The following is a 21,659-nucleotide window of genomic DNA, read 5'->3' on the forward strand; positions in this document are numbered from 1 at the left end:
ATTGTCAAGGTATGAGTGATAATCTGATGGGCTTAGGTTTATCCATCAGATTAGGAATGATTTTCATTCCATGGCTAGTGCAGATATAGGTTTTGTTAACAATTATTAATTTAAATTTGTTATTTCACAAAAAAACATTTTTAGTATGCCTGACCAAAACATTACTTTATTGGTAAACAACTCAAAGTATAAAACTGATAATTTCCTTTAAAAGCTCAAACATATGCTTTATAGTTATCAGAGGAAAATGTTTAATAGTTACAATAAAACAAAAATGCATAGTCTAAATAGCCTAAGATGGTTTAACTTTATTATCTTTAAATACCAGTGGCTTAAACAATCATAGCAATAGATCAAATCTACTGAAATATTTAAAACTGAACAAAACACAAATTGTCTTTCTTCAAGAAACTTATTTCAAAACAAATAACAATCACAAATGGAATCCTAATGAATATATGATATTGGCACAATCCACTTATAAGACAAAGACAAAATTGGTAACAGTTTTATGAAAAACAATTATGATTAACCCAGAAATCATTTATAAGTATGAAGATAAAGAATGTCTTATGGCATTAGTAAGAGTTAAATGTAATAACAAAGTATGGACCCTAGCCAATCTATACTGGTTCCCAGGCATTGGAACAGGAACTGTTAAAAACACTTGGATTTTATTCCCAATAATTATAAAGGCAACTTAATGTTAGGAGGAGATTTAAACTGTATATTTGATATTTCTGAAACTACAAATAAAACACCACTGTGTACATCTGCTGTATCAAAAGCTTTAAACAAGTGGGTAGAATCATTTCATCTTGCAGATATTTTCAAATTTAAAGAAGATAAATCTTTGTTGTTTTCCCACCAAGATAACAGATTTGATACCCAAACTAGAATAGATAAAATATTTACTGCCCATGACTTACACTCTAAAATCATTAATTTCTCGCTCATACCCTGCACCTTTTCAGACTACAATTCACTGATACTAAAACTTCAAAATGGGTACAAATCATTAATCTTTAACGCCAGAATTCCAGCATATAAAACTAAAATTAAAGAGTTCACACCCTAGTTATTATCTGAATTACACTTCTTCTTAGATATTAATTACACCACAGAGCTAAATAAAATAATGATAAAAGACTCCTTAAAAGCTTACATATGTGGTAAAACCCTAACTTGGTATAAAAAAATCAGAGAATGAGATTCTGAATTAATAGATCTGCAATCCAAACTTTTGTCAGTAAAAGCTGAAAAAAATCAAAATCATTTGGAGATGAAAAAGGAAGTAGAAGTATTAAGCAATAAATACAATGACATTCTAACACATAAAACTAGTTTAGCTTTAGAAAAACTAAAAATTAATACCTTGGCCACTTATCCCAAATATCTACATAATTTATCCACAAAAATCAAAACACAATCAAAAGTTAATAACATTAAAAGTATCTTCCATGAAAAGAAAGGGAAAAATGTCTCATATCTAGGTGACATTCTTGATGCCTATAGAAATCACTATATGGAACATTTCCAAAAAGAAGATATACATATCGATCAATTAAATTTAGATGAAAAATGTTCTAATATAAAAAAAAAAACAGAAAAATTAAAACTAGATCTGCAAGCATCCATATCCTACAAAGAAATTACATCTACAATAAAAGAGGGTAAAAAAATAAAGCTCCAGATATGGATGGCATAATTATGGAAATATATAATTTTTTTCCTTCAAAGATACTATCCCTCTTCCATAAAACTCTATTAGAAATTCAGTCACAAGCTTTAATACCACCCTCTTGGAGATATTCCTTAATCACACCAACCCTAAAGGAAAACAAATCCCCAAACCTCTGTACCTCATATACACCTATATCATTATTAAATAATGACTATAAGATATTTATGACAATATTAACTAACAGAATGAAAATACTCCTATCCAAAACAATAAATAATGATCAAACTGGATTTATATATCATAGACACACCCATGACAATATTGAAAGGATAATTTCTCTTATAGATTATGTTAATAAAGAAAATAAAGAAACACTCATAATTGGCTTAGACATAAACAAATCCTTTGATTCCCTAAATTGGGACTATTTATTCAAAATCGTAATGCTATTTGAATTTCCTGCATCCTTTATTCATCTCCTAAAGAATATATATACAAATAATTTAGCGTATGTCAAGTTAGGTCCTTTTACCTCTGAATCGATACATATAACAAAAGGCACTAAACAAGGATGTCCCATGTCACCTATTCTATTTGCTCTGGCTATTGAAATATTGGCAGATTCAATTTGTAAAAATATAAAAATCAAAGGAACAGATGTTTATGAACAATAACATTCTGAAGTAATGCTAATGCAAATTTCACATGACTTAAGGACTCCATTTCAATAAATCAAAATCAAAATTTTAATTTTTAAGTAAAAAAGAACTGCAGACTAAGGGGGAATCACATCATAGGGAAACAAGGATCTACCTTATAATATCTAGAACTTGAGTAATGCAAAGATAATAATTAATTAGTCTCAAAAATGTCAGTGATATCATCAATACAATTAAAATCACTGTGGAAAATTGGAACAAAATAAAATTAACATTTGAAGATAGACTAAGTTTAATAAAAATGGCTTCACTGCCCAAGATCCTATATATAGCCTTGGCAATACAACTGTTACCAGAAAGGAATATACTTAAAGAAATAAATTAATGCCTAATAAAATTTTTATGGTTTCCCAAAGGAAACAGAATAGCTTTAATACATCATATCAGACCATGGAAACAGGGAGGATTAAACTTTCCTGATATAGAAACATATATAAAAGCATCAATATCTAAAACAATCTCAGATTGGATAAGTCTAAATTAGTCTGCAAATTATAAAGAATTACTAACTGTACTATCAATAAATGAATTTGATTTACAAAAAAAATTCAAATAACAGATAAAAATAATTTGCCATGACACATATTATGTATTAGTATGCAATATAACATAACTAAACCCACAAAAACTAGTATGATTAATTATTACATTGACTCATTTAGGGAAATTATTAATGCAAATATAGATTTAAAAATCTGGTTTGATCTTTGAACACCATTTATAGTCACAAAGAACTTTCCACATAAAATATGTAGAGAAATTATAAATTCCTGGGAACAGAAAGGATTTGTTTGTTGGCTCCAATGTATCAAAAAACTAAAAGTTTTAGATATGCAAGTAATAAAAACAACATACAAAATTCCACAACAGGACTGACTAACTTTACCGAGTATTCTGCCATATTTGCAAGATTTAAGTAGAATAATTAACAATTCTTCATTTAAAAATATACCTAAATTTACGAAATACATGTATGAAATCATATATAATGACTTTGACATGGGAAACAGTATTTCAAAATTTTACAAAATATTGATAAACTATAAAACAGTTCTATATTATGGGATTGAAGAGACTTTTCTTTGAACGCATAATATTCAAACCCAAAACATTGAAAACACTAAATTGCAAAAGGCCACATCCGCAAATTTTTTTCCTAGGGAAAAAATTCAGTTGGTCATTCTTGCAGTTTGCCCTTTTCCCCAACGTTGAGCGATCTCGGACTTGGTATATTTAGTTAGGCTGTGTGTGGGGGAACAGACCCCCATGTCAGGGGTGTGTGGGGGGGCAAAGCCCCCTACTTGATTAGGATCGTGAAGTATGTGTTGTTTATTTGTGGCCCAGTGAATTTTTTCCCTAGGAAAAAATTTGTGGACATGGCCATTCGCGGTTTAGTGTTTTCAATGTTTTGGGTTCAAATATTACACATTTGAAGAAAAGTCTCTTCGATCGCGTAATATAAACCCTATAAAACAACACCCAAAACTCACATTGGAAATATATAACAAAAGGACACTCAATGCAGTTAACTGAAAATATTAAAACAAATATCTTATTATCAATAAAATGTACATCCTTTACACAATAGTGGAAAGTTTTTAATTGGAAATGCTTGCACAGAGCATTCTTTACCCCAGACAGAATCAGTAAAATTAGTTCTTCCATAAAAGGAATATGTTGGAGATGTGAGCAAGTACATGATGCAAGACTGGAACCACATTTTCTTTGATTGTGTTAAAATTAAGCCATTTTGGAATGGTATTATTAACTTTATACAAGCTTTCCTTAATGAATCATTTTATTTAACTAAAGGTCTTGTATTATTAAATGTGAACAAAGGTCCTCATTTGAATAGGTCAAACATGTATCTAGTATGGACTATACTTGCAATTTCAAGGACATGTATAACAAGAAGATGAAATACAAACACAATACCAACTTTGGAAGACTTCTACAGACTACTGAAGACCACAGCAGTATTTGAAATTAAAATTAAAAAACTAAGAATTTATCCAAAGCCATTTATCAACAATCCTTGGGGAAAGGTCTTATCATTGATTGACACTATGCAATGATTTATCAGACACTCTGATAATGGATTGGACATACTTATAAAGTAACTGTATACATTAAGATCTGTTATAGTGTCAGGCTAATGTAAATAGTGTACATAGTTATTTAAGATGTTATGTATAAATACTATGGAATTCATTCAACTGTATTTGAAAAATAAAAAAAATTGAAAAAAAAATAATTATAGAATAAGTGCTAATGGTTTTCTGTTATGAGGGACTTAGCTACCTCTAAGATTTCAAGATGAAAACTTTAGCATATTCCATGAAATGGCAACACTTAAATTCTGAATTGGACTTTATAAGTAAGGATACTCCATTTTTATTTATATCTGTGCCTGCTTTAGTAAATGTCTATGATAATAACTCAATATCTGCAAAGATTTTCCTCTTACATAACAATGTATGTAAATGCTTACAAGCTGTCTCATAGTTCAAGAAAAAAAACAATAGAATGGAAAGCAACATAGAAAAGTTTATATCAAACTATCATGAAACTACTTTATCATGAACATGGATTTTTTAACACCCAATTTCTGCATTTAAGGAACTTTTTACATTCTGGTTTACATACCCAGAAGATTGTTTAACTGTTTCTGCACATTTTGTTAGGGTAAGTGTTCTTTGTGCATCTTGACTATGTAATGGACTACTAGATGCATGCAAAGAGTATGTGTATGTACGTTATGTGATTTATTTATGAAAGTACAGACTTTGTATGACAGAAGAAAATAAGATGTTTCTAGCAAGAATGTTCCATTTATCCATGTGTTATTGGATATTATACAATGATTGGCCATAAACATTCAAAAATGAGCATGCTGATTGGTTAGCCCAACCAGCGTGCCTGTTGTAAATCGAGCATACACCAATGGAAAAAAGTCTGATCCCTGGTCTTTTTTCTATTAATATATGCTACAGAAACTCTGCTTTGTTTTTTAAACAAATAAATAAACTTACAAAAAACAAAGACAAAAACAATGAGAAAGAGACACATGAGGCAGAGACAAATGCAAGGATAATCAGGTATGTTATGCAAAACTAGAGAAACATACCTGATTATCATAGGTTCATAGGTTCATGCTAGGCTACCTGTCCTAGGGCATTTATAAGCCTGGCCAGAGTATGTTTGGCTTTTGCCACCCATTTTAAATTAATTTTGCTATGCCCTTTTTTGAGGTTAGTATACAGTGCCTCTGTCTAACAGTGACAAAGAAGTGATACCCGGGGTAAGCCTATGATCTCCCATCCACTCATCAATATTTTCTAACCACTTTGGCCACGTGGTTGTCAAATGAGAGACTGCTATCAACTTGGGTCCCCAGGTCCCTAATTACTTCTTCTGTACTTAATGGATTACCACCTATGTGGTAATTTGTGGACACTTTGTTTTTGACAAAGGGGATGACTATACACTTTTTGGCATTCTGTCCCATCTCTTCCATATGTTGAAATTCTCCTGATTTCATTTTTTTAATAAAAAACAAAACAAAAAAAAAAGCAACAGAGATCACCCTTTCTCTATTGCTTACTTTACACATCACTGATGTACTGCGTAAGCATGGGAATGAAAGTCCAATATGCATGTGCAGTACATCAAGAAAGCCCCAGTATATGGAAGAGCAGCATGCCACCATTATATAATGACATTATTTAGGAAATGTAAGTAACATTTTTCTTAATAATGTCATTTGTATAATAGCAATAACCTTTGGCTGGGTGTAGATAATGCTGATTTACCCATGGTTGGCTTTGTTTGGTTACTCAGGAGTCACCGTCATGACCAGACCACGCTAACTGTGGGTAAATCCAGCATTACCCACACCCAGCCAAGGGTTATTGCTATATTAGTGTTGACATTATATTATGTTTTATATAACATGGGCACAATTTAAGCTGCTGATGAGGTATTTCTTTAGTCATTTTTGACTTGTTAGAGCAAGAACATTGATATCTAATGTTGATTCTGCTGGAATTATTACAGAATCTGTTCATTCTAAATGTTCTTAATGGCTGATCCTTTTGATGGGGCAGTGGTGCAATGGGCAATCATACAGTGAAAGGTTTGAACCTTTTATTACTGTAAATTACACTGGTGAACATAGAAAAGGTGCTCTTAATGCTTTGTATTATTATTTTAAAACATAATGCTTGATATGTACCCAAAAGTACATTAGGTAAGCAACATACAACAACCTTTGCTGACATTACATCTGCGCATCACTTTTTTTCCAAAATACTTGTAAACAGAATAATCAGTAAATTGGAGGGGTCAGTCACACTAGGATGTGCCTGTCATGAAAAAAGTCATACACACACACACACACACACACACACACACACATATACATATATATATATATATATATATATATATATATATATATATATATATATATATATATATATATATATATATATATATATATATATATATATATATATATATATATACTACAAATTTTACATCCATTTGAAAGATACACTTTTTGAAACTGCACCAAAGTAGCTCCTATCTGAGGCAACATAAACATTCCATAAAGATGTAGAAATTGTTGTTTCCCTGCAGGTCCATAGCTCAAGAATTTCAACAATTCAGTATCTCTGCAAAATTAAATGAAGTTTGGCAACAAACTAAGTTGTCCCGGGACATCTTCATAGGGGGATTAGGTTAATATTAGGGGAAGTTAAGTGGGTTGGGGAGGTGAAAGGGTTAAGTGGAGGCAGGGATAGTTGGGAGGAAATGAGATAATGATGGGGAGGGGCTTAAGAGGATTAGTCTGGTGTAGTTGGGTTAAGCAATCACGTGTTGGCGAGAACTTGCTACCCACCCACCCTCCCTCTTTTTGTTGGTGGGAAGTAGGGTTATTTATCAGTGGGGGTAGGCGGAGAAGAGGGATAATCTTGCCCTCTTCTGTTCCCCTTCTGATGTCTTGATGTTCATTTCAAGGATCTGGGGAAAGAAAAGGAGTAGTTGGAGGAATCTTGCTGAATAGATAAGCAAGCTGAGGTAAGGATGGTACTTATTTGTTGGAAGGTAATTCAATGGATGGTGCATGAAGTGAGTTGGGACGCTGCTTCATAAGTAAAGTAAGAGAGCAGAGGTATGGACCCTGCTTGATGGGCAGGGTGAGTAGGTATGCTGCCCTGATTAACACTGACGTGAGATGGGACACTGCTTCATAAGTAAAGTAAGTGAGTAGAGGTATGGACGCTGCTTACTGGGTCAGGGTGAGTAGGCACGCTGCCCTGATTAACATTACAAGGATGTTGTGCTGTATTTAGAATCAATTATATCATGAATAGTTGTAATTAATAAAGTTGGTGTTCAAAGCTATGTTATGGAAATTTAATAAAGGTCGTCAAATGTCATTTGGTGTGATGTGTATTATTGAAGGGGACCGGGACAAGTGCCTTTTTGCATTCTACATACATAAAAAATAAATGCAGTAATTAAGGAAAAGCACATCAAAGTAATATTGGTTGCTGGTACAAGGATAGAACTGTACATTTATAGAAGAAGGAGTCATAATAAGAATGTCAATCAAGGAAAAAAGAATGATGTAGAGGATAAACCAGACTACAAGCAGGAAGCAATAGCTTTGCAAAAATAGATGTAAATAATGCTTAAGAACTTGAAATGTCTACAGATAACCGGAGTGTATGCGAATATGCAATCTCTGTTGTCACTGTTGTAGATAAGAACTGTTGAGGGATTTAACATCTAGATCAATCATATTTTCAAAGCTGGAATTTGAGAATAGGATGGGCTTGGTGTTATTAGAATAGGATTTTTATATCTATCTTCTTGTTAGTGCTTATTTACCTCTATGGACGAACTGTTGCTTTGGAGATCTCTAAACATGCTTATAATATGTATTGCCAGAATATTTAATTATCACAGTGTTAACTGGACAGTATAATTTTGTGCCAACACTTTTATGAATAAATTCTATTTATTTATTATTGATTTGTGGGCTTGTTTGCTAATAGTTTACATTTTCTTCTTTTCTCCTTTTGGCATATTCTCAAGTATTATGTCCAAAGTTTTATAATAGTACTTAGCAAGTAAGTACTTAAATAAACTTAAATGTGAACAAGAACCTGATGTTTGATAAAGACAGAAAGCATCCCTTTTCAGTGTAAATTCAGAAACTGAGGGATCCAGTTTAAATGAACTTGATACTGCAGCAGCAGACTCTTTAATTTTAATAGAAAAGCACAGGGTCATGTTGAAATGCTTACCATTGAGGCCAATAAATATCATTTTATAAGCATGTCAGAGAAACTGTTTTTTCATAAGAAGTAGTTGGTCTTGTGCAAGTAAAACTTCACAAATACGACATAGACCTTCCTCTATATGTAGATAATGACAATTAATGCCCTTATTTTGGTAAAGACTGCCTAAAAAATAATCGATTTCAAGTGAAAAGATTAAAATAGTTTCCCTGTGCAGACCTGATGTCATGTTACAGAAACATGTGATAATCTTCTCAAATGTGATTGAAACTGTTTGGGGAACTGAGGCAAGAATGTCACAAATGCTTGATTGCAAACCAAATGTTTATCCATGACATGAGTTCTTTATAATCTACAACCAAAAGCTGCAACAAAATGAATAAGTCTTATTGATCCCCACTGTTACCCAGCATAGTTTTATGACTGGCCTACTACTGTAGTATCTGTTCTGAAAATGGATGGATCAATGAGAATAACTCCCTGTCAGGGACAGCCTCAGGCACACATGAGCAATGTGGTCACTCAGAATTCTATCATTTCAGAGAGTAAAAACATGCATTTACAAGTACTGCTTATTTTTTTTCTTCTTCCAATTCATTTGGACAGCATTTGTGAATGAAATAATATGATGATATATGCAGGGACTGTAGTGACACTGCTGAGGAATTTTAATATAATAATTTATCTTGCCTGCCTGGCCACAGTGTCAGTTTCCTCTGATAAAGAGATCTTTCTTTTCAATTGTTTTAGTAATCAAGATAACTGAGAATGAATTGAAGTAAAAAATGTCCAGCCAACAACTTTTCCACTTTTCCCCATGTGACACTCATGCACTGGCCCAGCAAACAAGGAGCCTCAATCCTCACCCCTAACACCAGTGAGGGGCATCCATATAGGGGAAAGGATAATAAATACACACACAGTAAAGTACAATTTCCCTTAACAGCACACAGAGATCGCAGTCAGTCTGGGGCTGTTTTTTCCCTTTCTCTCCAGGTCCTCAATAAGACTCCCCACTGGCAGAACTATAGGGTCCAGATCTCAGCCTAGTGGGCAAGCTAAAACCTCCAGCACCCTCTCTGTGCAACCAGTGCCTCGTAGCCCTGCCCAAGTAGCTGACACTCTCAAACTTTGAGACAAGAGTATACACAGCCACAGAGACACTCCTGGGGAAGCCTGGTACAGGTTTTCCAACTGTGCCCCTTTTCTACTCAATCTAAAAGGTAGTACAAGGTGCCACCATCCACAAATATTTATCAGCTACTCAAAGGCCCTTAAAAGGTTGTCCAATTATTACTGTGCAATATTATTATCCAAATGGTAAGTGTGATCTAACAGTCAAGACTTATTTGGAGTGACTTGGTACAGCATCACTATATACATGCAATGTACTCTTAGAGCATAGATTATCTCTATATAAAACAGCCACAGTAGAATGGTTTAAAAATATTTAATAATAAATAATAAAACACAAGACAATACTTCTTACTACACAGTGTTAAAATAGAGTTCAGAGATCACAGAGAAATACTTAAAATAATACCGTAGAAAAGTTCTGACAGCAACAGAAAAACACTTAGTCTAATCTTCCTAATTCCTAGCTATATCTCTTAGAATACACAGTTGTAAATAACTTGCATATAGAACAAAGCAGTGCGGGTGATGTTGGATATTCTCAAGACAAAATACTCTTATCTTTCTGATTCTCTCTCTTTAAATTGATAACACAGAGCTGCTTCACAAGACATCATTCTTCACACTTCTCTGGTGTTCTCATACTAACAGAAACTACATTTACATTCTTTACAGCTGGTCAGAAACCAGAGCAATAAAGGACATTTATACATGAAAATTCTAGCCATTAACTCTGGTCTTAAAACAATATGCAGTATGCCTCCCTCTAGACATATCTACTCTGAATTTTGACATCAAAGACAGTCATGAAATGCTTGACTTAGCTTTCTTACAGCAGAGTGCACTGTTGCTACATTTTGCAGGTCAATATCCTATGCAGTCTTTTCGCATTTAAGAGAATAAGCCTGTGGCGTACATTAATATTTACAAATGATAGAATTATCTACAAAATTCTATCTGGCTAGGCTGGCAGCCTTCACCTATCTTCACACCCCATTCCCTGGATTCATTGCTACTTGCATTTTACTTACTTGTGTAAATACTGTCTTTTTATTTCCAACTGGCCCAGGCTGTGCCAGAATAGGGTCTTTGGACCAATGCCCCATACCCAGTTAAATGTTAAAATGAAAGTAAATAGAAGCTGACAAGTAACCTTTGTCTGTGCAGTTTTGATGATGATGCTTTGCTTAAAACGAAGTTTGCTCTTTTAAAGAAAATAGAGAAATAGGGAAGGATTGTTGCACTTCTTGTATCACTTTAACTAACCTGAGTAGGAAAAACTATGACTTTGCATACTAGTGTTAAGTTGAGCTGGCTTTCCTTGTTTTCACATAAGGTGCTAGGAAGAGTTATATGATTAAATTTGCATTTTACTCTTACAGTTACAATTTTATGCACTCAACTACTCCCGCACACACATAAACATTATACATCATATTAAAAGATGTGAGTGCATGTTTCCAAATGTTATTCTGTGTTCACTTGAAATGCATTATAATAGATGTTGCATCCTACAGACATAAAGAAAGGTTGCTTTTAAATTGATTACACCACAAAGAAAGTTTTGTGCAATATCAACATTAAATAATTCTTTCAGACAGTTCTTATCTCTTTGTGCCACAGTGTTTTAGAGTTAATTCAAAAATGTGTAATGTGTATGTAGAGTATGCTTGGATACATCCTTCAGATCAAGATTTGGGATAACTGGATTTTGTTTTATTGACTGAGTGAGTGATTTATTATTTATCAGTCACTCTACTTCAGCATACCTCTCAAACTGCAGACATTGAAAATAGGTACAAAGACTCTTGAAAAGTAAGTGCATGTAGCCACAAATCTGGACATTTAATCGGCATAAAATATGAATCCAAAATAGTACATAAATCTTCCCTGTTCCAGTAGGAACATGGCATAATACTCAGAAATATGTGTTGAAAAACAGATAGTGACAAAAATGATGGAAATATATAAGCACATCATCAAAGGGACAGTGTAAAATCTGTACAATTTAATGAACATTATTGCAAAATTTTACCACACAAGATACTTTTCAAAAAAGGACATGCAAGATGTGTGTCCTCCTGCTTTAAATTATTGGAGACACTAGTATATTGGCCATTTAAAGTGAAATAAAATGTACTGGTTTCACTGAAAACAAGCCTTGTAAGAATGATAATAACGGCTTAGGATAAAAAGGTCTTGTTACCAGGCAGAACTGTTAAAATCAAACACTTTAATTAAAAAAAATAAAAATCCAAGCTCAAAGTTTAAATCCCAATGATAACAAAGTAAAAACTTGCAAGCAAATCCAAGAAATCCAAAACAAAGCAATGGGCAAGCAATTTCAGCTTAATCAGCCTTCTTCAGGTCCAGTTGTTTCCTTTTCCTCTGGATCCTTTTAAAGGGTAATCATCAATTGATTTTAACAGTTCTGCCTGGTAACAGGACCTTTTTCCTAAGTCATTTAGTGTGTTTTTTGATATATATATATATATATATATATATATATTGACCTGCATTTCCATGATATTATATGAATGTATGTTACAGAGCAAAATGCTCAGTTCCTCCTCTATTGACCTGCATTTCCATGAACATGACAGAGCTCTGCTTTCAGCCAAAAAATAAACACTGTATCTCAGTTCCCTGTATACCATCTTTTAAATATATCAGCTTCTGACAGTCCACAGCTTTGGTACTTCAGCTTGGATCTACCTGTCTGTCATTTCTCAGTATACCCATCTGCAGGTCCTGTGGAATCCTTGAGTAACCCACTGTTAAGCTTCTGACATTCCTGAAATAGAGCCACAGGTAATTTCCTGGTCCTCCACAGATACTTTGGAGTCCTTATAAGGATCCCTCATCCTCAAATGCATCCCTAAATTTTTACCACTATGAGAAAAGGGACAAAAAAAAATCTTGGATTCTGCATCTACTGACCACATGTTTGTTGCATGCAGCAACTATAGTATTTTATTTTCAATCAATTGTAAATGAAAAATATAAAAGAAAATCCCAGACTTAACAAACATAAAAACAACAGGACAGCAAAGAATCATAATCATTTATATAAATATTCATAATAAAAAGAAATAAAAAACAAACACTAATTAGAGATTGCACATTTGTCAAAACTGACTTCTTTCAAATCTTCTCACTCACTTCCTTGCAAATATTTAAAAATTCAAACACTAATTAAATTACACTAATTTGTGCATGCACAAACATATCAGTCATGGAGGAAAAATCTTCACCTGTATATGAGGATGAAGAATGGAAAGGGTGTTGGTATATATATATATATATATATATATATATATATATATATATATATATATGTTAGCAGATGTATATATCTATATAGGTATATATGGCCATACATCTGTAGATAGCAATGGCAGATTAACAAACACACATATGTCCACATGCACCGTTAATGGGGTTGAGAGGCCCCACACACTATATGTCTTGTATGAATAGGCATTCTCCCCCCACAGCCAAACACGTCCACCCTGCAATACACTACCAAGTGTTGCAGATCCCATAACCAGGACCTGACATAACATGGGCACAAGATGTTACCAGTACTACCTCCTGGTATTGGAAACATATCATGCAGTACAGTCTCCCTCCCATAGGAAATGTAATATGTGGAAGCTTTCAACATCCTTACAGATACACAGACACAGATATGCAGATACAGATATACATATATATATATATATATATATATATATATATATATATATATATATGTGTGTGTGTGTGTGTGTGTGTGTGTGTGACTACACATACACACGCAGTTATGTACAGTAAGATACATATGTAGAAGGTGCACAGCCACTATGCCTACAGTTAACCCCTGAACGACTAGGCACTGTATGGGCCACCCATACAAATGACAATCGTTGCCTGCAACATATACCCACAGAGAGGTCATAGGAAAAACACCACACACAGGTTTGCAGAAATGGAAAACCTTTAATCGTGTACTATTACAGTTCTATATGCCATGTCATATAGCTGTTCAGACACTGATAACCCTATAAACAGAGTAATGCAACTGTGAAACAGTTACACTAATACAGTAGTCTGGAAAGGTTCACAACTGTTGCTGTCCAGGCCAAGCCCTTCAAATTGTACAATAGTGAAGACAAACTGGGCCACAGGATACCAAACAATCAACAGTATGCAATGCAGGTGTATAGTTCAGCAGCCTCTATCTACACTCTGTACAAACTCAGTAGTTGGTAAAGATGTCATGTGACCACATGGGTTGTAACTGTTGCATAACAATGCATAACTGACACTGTCACGAGCACACCAACAAACAGAACAGTCTGTATGGCAGGGGGCAGTAGGCTTGCATTAACCCAATTCATGTAAGTAATGTATATATAGGTGAAGTATATGGTACTGTACATCCAGATACCTTAAGGCAGCACACCCCTGATACCCCCACATTTTGTAATGGCCTAGATCATTTATGGTGCTCCCACCCCTAGACTCAATAATACAGGGCCATATACCACTATTACATACACTGGCCTTAGGAGTACATAAGGGCACATGTGTATTGTGTAGGTGATGCTCACAAATATATGGCCCCAGCTCCACCGTATGTGTGGGGGATACAACAGCAGTGGACTGATGCCAGCAATGGCAGTGTGATATACTCACAGCCCACTACAGATCAATTACCGACAGCATGACATATGTGCAAAGCTTGGTATGTAGGTGGAGGACAGAGGCTCAAACACACGCACATATGTGGACAACTGTTGCCATATACCAAGCAAGTTGCTAGTGTTACAGGATAGTCTGCAACATACTCTTAGTCAGGGAATTAAGGTTAGAAACAGAAATGGATGTAGCCATGTACCGATACCACTCAACACACACACACACACACACACACACACACACACACACACACACACTGACAGTGTAATATCTGACACAGGACCTGTGTTTTGGACAGACAAGACACGATAGGCATACCTCTGGCCAGCAAGAGGATAGGCCCACAGTTGTGAACTATGCAGACAGACTGCATTCCAAGGTAAACTAGTATGTACACACACACACCCTGTAACACCAGTACTATACAAAGCATAACACAACTCTACTCACAGTTTGTCTGTAGTTCCTGATCCTCCTACAAAGATGTGGCTGCCCTGAGTGTGCCGGTTCTCCTTTTAGAGGTATTGCTACTTGCTGTTGGTAACACTGATGCCCACACACAGGTAGGATGTCCATCACACAGGAAATGTAAAGGGACCACACCCACATGATGTAGGGATTTATAGTGGGTGGTAGCCATTACAGTGGTAACTGTAAGTACTACACATGTGTAATCATATATATATATATATATATATATATATATATATATATATATATATATATATATATATATATATATAGCTATCTGGATAAGTATATGTACACATATTTCCACCATATGTCCTGGACATGGAGTATAGCCCTACCCAGCCCCTATAGTCCCAAAGTCGTAGTTGAAGGGCATGTCAGGTATGTATAGCAGGTATAGTAGTAGAATATTGCTACTGTCATTGGGATTGTCTTCACAGACATGGTGTGTGTGGGAGGTCACATCTGCTTATAACATGTGTGCCATTGGCTACTGACAGACATCATAAGGACATCATTGTACAGTACTGCTGCTAGCAAGTAATGTCACTGTGGACTGCAGCAGAGATATTGGCCAATATATGTGGAAATTCTGACACACTCTGTACAGTCCAGAGGTATACACATAAGCCCTTAGTGCAAAACATGTGTACCTTCCTGACAATATGGATGTAGACAGCCATGTAGACAGGTATAACACATAATGACTGGTATACATTTTCCACCATAGGTTATGCATTCACACATCCCTGTCTGGCCTGACACATAATGACCTCTGGTACAGGAGTGCCATGGCCACATACTACCCACTAGATATTGACATACATCTGTACAGCATCCCACTGCTCTGTCTGACATACATGACTGTTAAGGGAGGCCCAGCAGCAGTACATCTGGCAAGTATCTGCACATGACATCTCACTGGGTAAGTACACTAAGCTGCTAGGCATGTAACAATGCACTGTGCAGGCTGCAGCCAGACTGGCTCAACACTGGTCTACATTTCCTTTGGGGGAATGCACATGTACCTGCATATATAGCAGGCTCAACAGGCATGTCACAGCACAGGGTAAGATACACCTGTGTGAAAGTATGTAACCACAACTTATGTGAACACAGCCACAGCCACATATGATAAGCTAGCATAATAGTACAGTATATGGACTATCGGTTCTACACCATCCTCATGTGTGCCACTCACAGACTGACCCTACATATACTGGGCTGCTACACAGTTTGGTCTGATGGCTGTCTGTGGTATGGGACACATATGTGTATGGCCATACAAACATGTACGCCAATATGGTACCATACAGTGGAGCAGCATGTAACATCAGATAAGAGGGGAACTAGAACAATGACATATACCACAGACTGTACACAGGCTAAAGTCCATATTAACAATACACACACTGTTGACATTCACCATAAGAACACAGACCTCAGTACTGTACAAACATCCACAGAATGTCCAGGTTATGTCATGAAATATAAGCCCTACTGTACATAACGTGTAGCAGTCGGATATTTCACTGGCTTGTTATCAGATATGATGACACTAATTATGGTGTACAGCACATATGTACCACTTCATGCATGACATATGTACAAAGGTTGACAGAGGTGTGGCTGGAAGCACATACACAGGGCCAATAGTGACAAGTTGCTGTGATAACCTCATACATTTACTGTTGTAACAGGGTTTGTTGCAACATATGTCCTATGAGGGATATGATGTCAGTAACTATCATGGCTTTCACCATCTACAGACTGCAATCCTCACACTACCTTCTGCAGTCCACAGATAGATGCTCCGTGGGTAACACATGAAACCAAAGACACAACACTGCCCAATCTGCAGATGACCCTGCAGATGGGGATTCCTCATAAACATGGAACTGACATGGCAATTATTAGACATGCATGACAGCCATATCCACCCAAACACTGTTAAACCAACATTACTCCAAATGCAGTATAGCAGCACATACAGTCTGTAGTCAGGATAGGCACATCCCCCTCCTGTTTGTTGCCCTATTTCCACAGTGTATGTTGTTACAGGTAAATCCCCAATCCATCTGAGATGCTGTTTGCAAAATGACAGATCTAGTTCCTGCTCACAGTGAATGAAAATGGTCAACACCACCATGATGTTCCTAGATATTGGAGTGTGTTTCTATGCAATTGGCTATGGGAATGTTACCACAGCTGTTTCACATGCAATCAGCTAGGGGAGGGCTACAGTTCATGCAGAGGCCATCAGCTGATCATGAGTATCACTTAAAATACACATTCTGCTGCCTAAGCAAAGCAGGTGTAGGTCTCCACATCCAGCAGAGAGGGGGTGGGAGAGGCAGACAAAGGCAAAGGCATGTAAGGGAGGAGTGGAGAGTAAAACTAAAGCAGGTTTGTGTCACACACCTACCAGCACAGGGTATCAGACTCCTGACAACTATGTAGTGCTATCACATGTCCATGCAATTATTGGATACGCCACATAGGTTACATGTTGTGGAGCACTCAGAACATATATCTGATGGTGAGTGACATCTGCAACAGGGATATGGTAGCTATACAGTAGGTGACATACATGTGCCTGTCCACATGAACAGATGCCAGCATCAACACAGCCACACTCTCACAGGGACACACACACATTGACACACTTGGCAGGGGGCCAGGAGTACAGCTCATCAGTAGTGAGATTGCCAAAACACATCACTGTGCAGGTATCACATGCATCACACGAGTCATACGGGGTGTTGTATGGGCAAAGGGTATGGGGCGGTGTCTGACATCAGACAGCATGCTTCAATATGCCCATGGAGGTTGTAGGGAGTGTGGATGTCAACATACGCACCATACAACACATGCACAAACACACTGGGTGCCAGTAGTGACATGCATGTGTGCATGTCTGCATGGGTGTTTGGTGGTCGACTCCAGATGGCTGTACAAGGCTAGGCATTGGGTATACCTTGGCATCAGGCCACATGATGATGGTCTGCATTGTGGCTCAGGGCTGTAGTGTTTGCATTTGCCCACACAGGTGAATATTGTATTCCCCCATCCAGTCACCTGGGTGACTATTGTGTGTGGCCAATGCTGTGCACCACTTGCCATGTATATGTTCCTTAGTCCATGACATGGACGGTGTCTGGGATGTGTAGACCTCCCACATGCATGTACAGTGATGTGTGGAACTGTACCTGGGGTGTCTGGCCCATGTTGTAAACACAGATTATCATCAGATGTGCCAGTCTTGCTCACCTGTGATGGGAACTGGTAATGGCCAGCAGGTTTAGCCTGCACCTACATTGAGAGCATGCTAACAGCATTCTCTGGTGTCAGTGGCATCTGTCCATACAGGGCATGTTGTCAGGCATGGTATGTCCATTGTGGGTCACATGTGATGGCACCACAGGTGGCACAGGTGTCCATTGGGGAACATGGGAAGGTTCAGTGTCTGCATGTACGTGCATATTGGACAGTTGGACAGGGTGACATGCCCTCTGTAGCCCACTGTTATCACTCCATAGTTACTATCAGTGGCCAATATGCACTGTACTACTCACATATTGGCTGTTGCCTAGGCATGTGTGTGTGTATGATACATGGGTTGAGAGTGTGCTCTGGGTAATACTGGGGTTGCTAACTGTTATTGCCTGGCCTTGATGTGACATGTATGGGTATGGCTTTGCACCCCAACCTCTCAGCTATTTCACATCTGTTATCCCTGTATGTTGGGCATTGTGATATATAGTAGGGCCACCATATAAGAAATATGCAAAACCCGCTGCACATTGGCCACACACTCACAACCACCTCTACACAGGATATGAGTTACACACATGCACACGCACACCTGTCATCTCTGGGAGTAGAACTTCTACCTAACTAGTTTATTACACTACAGCACTACACAGTTATAGTATTTCTTCCCCAAAGGTGTTTTTCACAATGAATGATATCAGCAGGATTGCCAAAGTAGGTCATTTAAAATGTATTGTGAGTGACTAACCTAAAATGCATTGCTTCCTATACAGACAATGACACACACATAAAACATTCACAACTGACATGTAGGGGAAAAGAACCCCTAACAGAGGTCTATACCACTCTACAGTACGGAGCTGTTATAGGACGCATCACAGGGATTACTAGAGAGGTCCTTCCCCAAAGGTGTATTTTACAATGAATGACATCAGCAAGATTGCCAAAGTAGGGCATTTGAAATGTACTGTGTGTGACTAGCTTAAAATGCATTGCTCCCTACACAGACAGTGATACACACAGAAAACATCCACAACTGACATGTGTGGATATATAACCCCTAACAGAGGGGGTCACACTACAGCATGTAGCTGTTATAGGATGAACCACGGGGATACTAGTTACTCCTTCCCCAAAGGTGTATTTCACAATGAGTGACATCAACAGGATTGACAAAGTAGGGCATTTGAAATGTACTGTGTGTGACTAGCCTAAAATGCATTGCTCCCTACACAGACAGTGACACACACAAAACATCCAGATCTGCCATGGAACCCTACCATGGTTCTAATTCACAATATACCAGCATGCAGTTACGGGATGTGCTACAGAGATTACTGGGCTAAAACCTTCCCAGTGGTGTATTTCTAGGTGGGTGACATCAGCAGCCTTGCCAAAGTTGGGTATACAAATTGTAAGGAGTGTGAGTACCCTAAAAGGCATTGCTCTCTACACAGTCAGATATGCACACAAACACACATTCAGTGGGCAAGTCTTGGGTTAGAACTCCTATCTAACTACTTTATCACACTATAGCAGTACACAGTTATAGAATGTGCTGCAACCTTCCCAGAGGTGTATTTCTAGGTGTGTGAAATCAGCAGCTTTGCCAAAGTTGAGTATATGAATTGTAAGGAGTGTGAGTAGCCTAAAAATCATTGCTCTCTATCCAGTCAGATGCACAGACAAACAAACACACACTCACAATTGCCAAGTCTGGGGTTAGAACTCCTACCTAACTAGTTTATCACACTACAGCAGTATGCAGTTATGGGATGCACCATGGAGATTATTGGGCTACAACTCTCCCAAAGGTGTATTTCACATTGGATGACCTCAGCAGCCTTGTCATAGTTGGGCAATGGGTAGGGTGGTGTGTGCATGGGCCATAACACATTCATTTAGGGGTTGACACACCACATGCGGCCACACACAGGGTCATCTGTCACAGGTACGTGTATACAGCTACTAGATGACTACTTCCTTGTACAGTCATGTTGCACGGCTGGCACGTGCACCACATAGTCTGTGATGCTGACAGGTACTGATTGCTAGTATCTGAAGTGAGTGACATTTGCACCTCATGTGTTTGGGGCCCTTTGGCTGTGTGCTTGGTGGGACAGGCCTGGATGGCTCCTTGTCATGGTCACCCTCTTCCACACATCTATGTCTATCTACCTTTGGCTTATTATAGTGTGTTGTCCTTTCATATATGTTTGTATTCCTATCCACTGTGTGTGCAAGGCATGAGTGGCACATACTGACAAGTGTCTGCACTAACAACTGCAACTGCCAGATATGTCTGGTCCACTGGTGTTTGGAGACATGGCCTTCATGTGTATAAGTGCGTGAGCATACCCAGTATGACCTTTTAGTATGTTGCTGACTGACATTGCCTGTGTGTTTGTGTGTGTGTGTGTGTGTGTGTGTGTGTGTGTGTGTGTGTGTGTGTGTGTGTGTGTGTGTGTGTGTGAGCATGCCCAGTATGGCTGTCTGTATTGCATGTGTGAATCAAGTCCAGGTAGTTTGTTCTGCAGTGCTGACCTTTGTGTTGTTCACCGACAGGTAGCATGCTGTGTCTGCAGGGTACCCATCGATCATTTGGCATTGACTGTTGCTACATTTCAGCATAGCAGTGGGGGGACATCTGACTATTTCTAAATTTTTACACAGGATTGGGGGGGCACACCTGACTGTTACTATATTTCTATGTAGGATGGGGTGAGGGCACACCTGACTATTTCTACATTTCTACACAGGATTATGGGGGCACACCTGACTATTACTATATGTCTACATAGGATGGGGGACCACACCTGACACTTGTACACATTTGCTAGGACTGTACTGGTATGTCAAGTACTCCATTTCAGTCTGTAGTTTTACCTATTGTGCTGGCTAGAGGCATACCAGTGTACTACAGTTCTTTGCTTTTAATTACCTACATACTAGTTTCTGACTTCCTAGCCTTCACAACTGACATCCCACTGCCTGGCCTGCTGTAGTCTGTGTAGGCCTGAGGGGGAGGTTACCCTCATTCAGAGGCCATAGTACAGCAGTTGTTTGTGTTTGTCTACACCTGTCCTGCTGGCTGTAACTGTTGTTGGGTATGTGACCCCCCCGACTGGCATGTGTGAGTCACTTACCTTGTGGGTGTCCCAGTATTGAGGGTGATGCTGCAGGGCTGCCTATGTCGGATGCACATAGTACACTCCCTACACATGGTTAGGCAGAGGTAGTGTAATGTTTGGCATCCCATTTTACTGTATGTGAGAGTCAGAGAGAGGTGTTATTTCCTGGGTTCCTCCCGTATCAGTGTATGTGCTATGCGTTGCCTTTTTGCCAAGGCCAGGGCATACTGGGCATGCTTCCTTCTGCCTACTA

The sequence above is a fragment of the Protopterus annectens genome, chromosome 7.part0 (assembly GCF_019279795.1).
Source record: "Protopterus annectens isolate FY-2018-M chromosome 7.part0, PAN1.0, whole genome shotgun sequence".
Taxonomy (NCBI): Eukaryota; Metazoa; Chordata; order Ceratodontiformes; family Protopteridae; genus Protopterus; species Protopterus annectens.